This window comes from Mixophyes fleayi, chromosome 7 (assembly GCF_038048845.1).
Source record: "Mixophyes fleayi isolate aMixFle1 chromosome 7, aMixFle1.hap1, whole genome shotgun sequence".
NCBI lineage: Eukaryota > Metazoa > Chordata > Amphibia > Anura > Limnodynastidae > Mixophyes > Mixophyes fleayi.
The window spans coordinates 20,278,354-20,285,693 of record NC_134408.1 but is presented as its reverse complement, the minus strand read 5'-3'; positions in this window follow the sequence as shown (position 1 = coordinate 20,285,693).

Here is a 7,340-nt window from a genome sequence, read left to right as displayed (position 1 = left end):
AACATTTGTTATGATTTAAAGTTCTATAAATCAGGGATAATACAAACGGCATGTATTATCAGCTCTCCTACTCTCTTTTACTGGGGGTAATTCTATGAAAGTTTAGTGGTACAGAAAATCATGTTTGGAAATTTCCTTAAATGAAACAACTCTCTACTTATCTACATTATAGCAGCACAAACACCAAGTGGTTCAAATCGCCACAAAAGTAGCTTCATATTTTAAAAAAAATACTTTTTTCTCCTTTAATAACATTGTCGTTTTAAATCCTGCTGGCAAAATCGCAGAAAATCTGTGATTTTTCGACACTGCAACTTGATAGATTTACCCCTCTCTGGGCTAGATTTACTAAACTGCGGGTTTGGAAAAGTGAAGATGTTGCCTATAGCAACCAATCAGATTCTAGCTATCATTTATTTAGTACATTCTACAAAATGACAGCTAGAATCTGATTGGTTGCTATAGGCAACATCTCCACTTTTTCAAACCTGCAGTTTAGTAAATATACCCCTCTGTCTCTAATGGGATCTTTTTGCAGAATGCAGCAACATTGCTGTAACAATGATAGTAATTTCAAGTTCTATTGTACTGAATCAGGAAAGGATGAGTATGTGAGAACTCAGAGTATTACAGATTTCCAGACGGATACATGTCAGCTGAAATCTCCTGCGCACAATTAGGTAGATTACAGAGAACTTTAATATGTGCTTATTGTCTTCCAGCAGTCAGCAGTTCGTACAAATAATGTGCAAATTGTATAGGGGTAGGTTTATCTGAAAAGGAAAAATGGAGGTGTCGCCCATTGCAACCAATAAGATTCTAGCCATCATGTATATAGTACATTCTCATATATACATCATTATTGTCAAGCAACTTTAACTGAAGTATGCCGACGACAATTATTGCTATAAACAAATATTAGATAAAATAATTAATTTTACATTTTTGCCTCAGATTAAACATGATCAATGACTATTCTAACAATACCACATTGCATACCCTTTCAGTAGTTCACTTTTAGGAAATATATCACATTTAAACTTGTAATGGTGAACCCTATAGCAATTAGGCTCCGCCCTTCTCCATCTTGGCCCAGAATCTCTCACCTGCTTTATAGGGAACAATTCCAAGAGGCCGAATCTCCCAGAGGCCTTAGAGACACAAACCCCGGCCAACTCTGAGCGACTCAAAGTCAGAAATCTCTACTCTCAATGTAGTGAAATATCCTATAGAGGATATAAGAGAACAGCTGCCTTAACCATGACAGGAATCATTCCTCTACTTTCCACCAGGAAAAGAGTTTATTTTCTAGCATATGACAGCACAACCGGGATACAGTTTCTGCTTCCGGCTAAGGAGATAAACCGCTCGTATGGGAACGGTCATGTCTGAAACTTTTAAAAAAAATATACATAAAAAAATGAAAAACATGATATACAGTGTAATGGAGTCTCTGTATTTTATTGTACAACCAAAACGGACAGAATGTAAATATTGAAATGTCTGACATTGAGGATAAAAACAAAAATAAATCTATTATTAAATAAGGAGACCAACTCGAAAATATTATTTTAACGGCTGAAAATAAATGATTTAGTAAAGTTATATACTTATCGAACAAATAGGTCACAGACAATTCCTGTCAAATTGAACCAAAAACTTGAACCAACTTGCAAAAGTCGGAAGTTAATACATTTACCCCCTGGTCTATTTAATGTTATTTTCAAAATGTTTGGAGGTTCATTTAGCTTCTCCCAATTGTAAGATCGCCTTTGTTATTGTCTGCAACAGTCCTAAAAGTAACTTTAGAAGTCTGTGAATATGAAGATAAGTGAAATGAGACGTTACTAACGCCATTTTGTTTTTAATCTAACTCTACTTTTGTGAATTTACATGTTATTATATTGTATAGTTGAATGCACAATACATGTATTGTAGGTTTTGTGTCATTTGAGTGAAACCATACATAAGTTGGCTATGACGTTGCACGAGGCACAAAGTTATGTTCTGCAGTTCGTGGCTTGAAAGAAAAAAGCCACGTTTTTAAAATATAGGGGTATAGCTTCTTATGTCGCTTTATTTGGTAAGTTACTAAACTGCGGGTTTGAAAAAGTGGAGATTTTGCCTATAGCAACCAATCAGATTCTAGCTGTCATTTTGTAGAATGTACTAAATAAATGATAACTAGAATCTGATTGGTTGCTATAGACAACATATCCACTTTTTGAAACCCGCAGTTTAGTAAATATACCCCTAAGTGTTTACCTGTAAAAATTATACTCCCAAAGACAAGAATACCACAGTCTTGCTTAAAGGGAAGAGCTTACAAACCCCTAACTAAACATCAGTAATTGTTTCCCTTTAAGACTTATATATATATTATCTGTTTTATTTTTCACCGGATTCATACAACTAAAACCAGCATTCAGTGATGTCTTATGGCACTCAGCAAAATCCGTCCTACCCACAAGCATTTGCATATTTAAACAAATAGTTTGGGGAACAGTAAACAATTTCTTAGTTTGTACATTTTGTGGATTTATGTGTGTTTTTAGAGTTATCCAACAAAATCTGGAAAGAAAACCTACCAAATAGAATTTTCTTTTTAATTGCTTGCAGATTTCTATAATTATGGGTTCAGCTGTAATTGAAATCAAATGCTTTCAACATTTCGAGAAGGGGACTCTTTTTTTTTTTCTTCCCCCCTAACTGTGGACACTTTTATTGTACGTTACAAGAGGCCTCTGTATATTTATCCAGCTCTTATTCGACATGACTAATACAAAAAGACATCAACCCAGAAACGATCGCATTTTGTGTGATTTTGTTATTTGTATTCCAAAAGACGTACGCTGATTTGCTGGTTTTCTTTTCAGTCTTGTTGTCAGCAAAGAGGTCAAATTTACTATAGTACGCTTAGATTAAACCTGTGTATACAGTGAACAGCTTCATTACAAAAAAGTGTCCATCAGGTAATGTAGAAATTCTTTTAAAAAAGAAATATGTTTCTGTGATGTACGTTTGCTGCCAATATTATTATTATGTTGTATAATATTAATGTTATTATTATTTAATGGATCACGCACTCTCTACTGTAGACCTGGTCAAGTTGTGGCTCTCCCGGTGCTTGGAAATGTCAAGTCCCAGCATGCTAGCCAGCCAATAGCTGGCAGGTCATGCTGAGAACCACAGGTTGGCCATATGGATATTAGAAGTCACCAAAGAGATATGTGACAATATAAATGCACAAGGCGGTAGTCCTTTATATAGATCCTGCAAATCCAAGGTGAATATCCGTAATAATTTAAAGTAAGGGGCAGGGGCTAGCTGGCGAATTTCAGCCCGGGAGGTCTCAGCAGGCTCTTAGGAACATTTTAAAGGAAATAAAAATGCAGGTGGCCCAGTGACTCAGCCCAAGGTAGCCCACTATGGGACCGGACCGGCCCAGCCAGTAGTTAGGGGGTACATTAGTCCTTATAACACCCACATTTTCCTAATGAAGACTGAAATAAATGCATACAGATATAATTTACATGAATTTATACATATATTAACATCACTTGTGTATTATATGATTATCATTTATAAAATGACAACATATTCAGCAGCTCTGTGCAGAGTTAGCAGTACATATAGGTTTATAAAAATGTATCATTAAAACATTTGACCAATATTGAAAATACAAAAGATAACCAGAACCCTATTCAAAAGAAATTGCAATCAAAATATTTAATGACTTCTGGGTAATGTCATATTGCGATATCATATGGCCCGATATGATTAGGTCCTGTTCCAATTGGGTCATTATCGGGCCTGTTAGTGAGTGCGGTCAGGAGATGGAAAGAATTCAGTTGGCGGAATCCTGTGGAATCCTTACAAAAGACTCTTAGAATTTGGCTGAGTCAGAAATGGAATCCTAGTTTCAGTGCATTATTAATCTAATCTTATTACTGGAACGATATTCCACATTTTACACATAGCACGTGGTAGAAATATTAGCTCTGTGGTCGGTAACATTGGCTGTGAAACAGTGTGGTCTGTCTCCAACCATGGTTCTTCTGACCATTTGGCACTGTCATGTGACATCTGTCGCCAGTATAAGATCCAAAGGTCCAATAGCAGACCTGCTAATGCTTATATGGATGCAAGACACTTCTCCGGCAGTTAAACGGAGATGTAGTATGCCCTCGTCTCTGTATATTGGCTGAGAGCACCGAAATGATGGCAAGCAGAATGTGATAGTTCTGTGTGGTCTCGTGAGATACAATCTCGGGCATTACTGTAGTCTGAATTTCAGTGTAAACTCTTTTTGACACATCGGTTTCCATGTGTCCCGAGCACCGAAGTTAGATCGTAAATTAGATTTTACAGTGAAACTGTGTCTGGGAAAGTTCATACCCTCAGATGTTCTTGGAATGACTGTAGATTTTCATTCCCACCCCCCACTAATATCTAACATTTACAGAGCTACACTGACCGTATGTATCACTTCTGACATACAACTGTGCAGATAAACAGCACCTTTGATTGAGGACTATAAAAATGTCCCAACTTTATTTTAGTTATTCTTGTAATATAATCTTTAATATATGTAAGATTGCAGTTAAGCACATTATAAAGAAGGATGATTGGAATACAAAGGCAGCGGTACGCGAGTTGTTAGCATTGCTGCCTTATACCTCCCAACGTGCAAGTCTCCTTCAGCGGAACAGGGGGGCGTGGTCACGTCTCAATGCCGCGAGAGGGCTGCCTAGTGCTGTAAACCTCTACATAGGCAAGCTGAGGGGGGGTTCTTAGTGCCTGGAAACCCCCTCCAAGCCTGGGGCACTGTGTAATTGAGGTGTCTGGACCCTGCCACCGCTTCACACTGCTCTGCTCGTATATTATGGGGATAGGAAGAGTTGGAGTGCAGCCAAGCACTCTCTAAAATTATATCCACGCCCCCATGCATGCTGGTTACACCCACTGGCGACGTGGTGTGGAAACTCCCCTCTACAAATCCTTCGTTTGCCCCTGCTCTAGGCTGCCCATTATCTGTCTCCCTTGCCCTAACATTCCCACCCACGGGACAAACGTCCCGAGGCAGGACAACGAGGGGGGGAGGTATTTTACTGAACTGGTGCAGCCTGGAAGCAGGAGCAGGTACTCAGAGGCGCAGACTGACAGAGTGGAGCAGCAGAAGTAGAAGGTTTTTCAAACAAGACAAGTCTAGCCTCTGCATTCAAAACAGAATGCACTCATTCTGCCCTTTTACACAAAAATATGTCCACTAGGTGACACTATTCTTTTAAAGTTTATGGGTGAAATCATTTGTATTGTCAGAACAGACAATGTAGATTTAGCACAGCTACAATATTGATTATATTTTAAATTGGCAACTAACGATATCTCTTAGTTGCTATGCAGAGCATTGTATTAAGCTGTAATTAGTTTTTGTGGTGTTCAATGAGATAAAAAAAAGTAGTTTACTCACGTTCCTCTTACCCCGTGACCTTCCCATTCAGAAAGTATTATTTTTTTATTTTATCTTATCAAACGTCACCCTAAACTAAAATGTTTATTCTTGAATACTGATTGAATATTTTTAAAGATTATCCAAATATTGGAGCCAGGGTTATTCCTGCACCTTTAGCTGCCTGACCTGACCCTGTACTGCTACCTTCCCGAATATTCATGTCTCCTCTCCCCAGAACCAGCACTTCGCTAGATTATCACTTTGTGCTTCCTCCTGCAGCGACTGTATGAGTAGAGCACTGGGGATTGACAGTTGAGCTATTTTAGAGCCTCATTTAGAATCAGATGCAATCTGCGTCTAAGACGTGGAGGAGTGGGAGTGTGCTGCAGCTTGGTAGGGTATTGCATCCCACTCGTAATACCCTACTGAGCTGGGACCAGTTCCCGCAGCTAGCTAACTACTTGCGCCACCTAATTCCTGACGTACTTTTTCAGTCTTTTTTGATGTGTCTTGATCCGTCTAGGGTTGTTTTTGCGGGTAGACGCCCATAGTATCTAAATTATTCACGGTCACGCCTACATAACTCCATGTTCCACCCTTTCCCTCGTACTGAGACGCAAGCTGACGCGAGTGTACACTGCGTCTGAAAAGCAGACGGAACTTATGCTTACTGCGCATCTGCGTCAGTGGAAATGTGCACAATGCGCCTGAAATGGACTTTGCGTCCGACTCTAAATGAGGCTCTTAATCTGGTCCAAGAGCAGTGTAGTCCGTCATTCCTCTCACACTGATTATAACACAGTTTTAGCCCTTTTTTGACGTGTGTTGCGTCTGCGTACAGGATTTACCTATGGGGTCACACCCCCTGTGTCTATATTATACAAGTTCACGCCTCCACAATTCCGCGTTCCGCCCTTTCCCGCGTAGTAAGCCGCAAGCTGTCGCAAGTGTTAATTGCGTCCACGATGCAGGCGGATATGGTGCTTGCTGCACATGCGTGATAGTGGTTTTGTGGTCGATGCGCCTAAAACGGACATTGCGTCCGACTCTAAATAAGGCCCTTAATGTCTTCTTGTTCTCAGTCAATGGTTTGCAAGAGGAAGCGCACAGCATACAGCAGTCCTAATTCCCACCGTACAGTACCAATTTCTGGTGCCCATAAGGGGAATGGGCAACTGGAGTAGGGGGTTTGCCCTCGCAATAACACTACGTTCAGATTGGGCAGGGGCCTATTTTGTTCCGATTATCCAATCAGAAATGTTAGCAGGAATGCACGGTGATGAGCCAGTGTGTCACTGCGCACTTCCTCCTCTCGTCACTATAATGAGAAGAACTGGAATGAAGGGTACCAGGAATCATAAGAGGTTGCCATCTCTAAAACTCTGCCACCTGAGGCCACAAGAACAGGCAGCATGGCAATTAGTATTATAGGTAGAGTGAAATCAAATCTTCTTGGCAGAATAAAGTTCGTCCTTCGGTTGTCTGAAAGATTTATAGAAAAATAACACAATTGGAAATGTTCTCTATAATAAAACCTCTGCGGCAGACACGTAACTTGAATACACGAAGAAAACAGAACAGCGCTACAGGTCCCAGAGGACGGAAGTGGACAGACATTGTCCCGTAAATCAGAGGTCTCCTCATTCCCACACTGGGGAAAGGGACACTGAGCAGGGAAAGTGTGTTTTTCACAGCACTGATCCATACAGGTGTCTTTCTCTCAACGTTTAACCAGACCAGTCAATAAATACATGTGTCTTTTCTCATGGCTCACGGCAATCAATAGATAGGGAGTTGTGTCAACGATATATCACTGAACAGGGAATGGAGACCTCTCCTTCACCTTATGTGACCCTATTCGTCAGAAATTCAACTTTATTTAAAA